Source organism: Struthio camelus, chromosome 1, assembly GCF_040807025.1.
Source record: "Struthio camelus isolate bStrCam1 chromosome 1, bStrCam1.hap1, whole genome shotgun sequence".
Classification (NCBI taxonomy): Eukaryota; Metazoa; Chordata; class Aves; order Struthioniformes; family Struthionidae; genus Struthio; species Struthio camelus.
Window position 1 is genome coordinate 118,936,421 of NC_090942.1, and position 887 is coordinate 118,937,307.

Below are 887 nucleotides of genomic sequence, written 5' to 3' on the forward strand. Positions count from 1 at the left end.
TTACGCTGAATTGGTACATGTACCTGGCATCGCACAAAAATACTAGGCAAGACTGGAAAACAGTATGTTTTCCAGGAGGAAGCTATGTTCACACAGCACCCAGCATCCTAGTCTGCTTTTCAAAAGGCCTACTAGCTCAACGGTAATATCACACTGTTTTCGTTTCTAGCATTAGTTTGTCCGTTGCTAACTGAAGGCTATCTCTTCACGTCAACTTGCTCCACGATGTTTTCTGCCTTACTTGACATCTTATCTCCTCCTACATAGCACAGCACAGACCACGATAGCTGGTTGAAAAATCAGGCCTAAACTAGGAAAGGTCTCTCAGTGGGACACTTCCAGCAACTCGTCCTCGTATCAGCACAGCTCCCACTATCAGAAAGTGTTTTAGCCAAGCTCAGCAAGTAAACAAATTATACCAGCAAAAACACCCTCAGGCCGCTATCTCTGCCAAACGCTTGACTGACATTCCCTAGCGTAGAAACGTTAAAAATCGCATTGCCAACCAAGACTCCTAAGCGGTAGCATTTCCCAACACAGACCTCCAGCCGCACGCCTAAAACAAGTAAGAGTTTTCCACCTGCGAAACACAAGCACCCGGGCTCTCCCCGTGAGAGGCGGCACACGAGGCGACCGCCACTGCCCGCCGGTGGGGGCACCGCGCCCAGCGCCCCCCCTCTCCGACTCCCCCAACGGCCGCTAACGGCCGCCCTCAGGAGGGAGCGGGGGGGAGGGGAGGGAAGGGGCGGCGGCAGGGCCCGGCGCTGCCCCGGGGCGCGGGCCGCCGCCAAGCCGCCGGTGGCAGCGCGCAGGCGCGGGGCGCGGCGCTGTGGGCGGCTGCGCGTCGGTGGGGAGCGCCGCGTCCAATCAGCGGGCGGGGTGTGGAA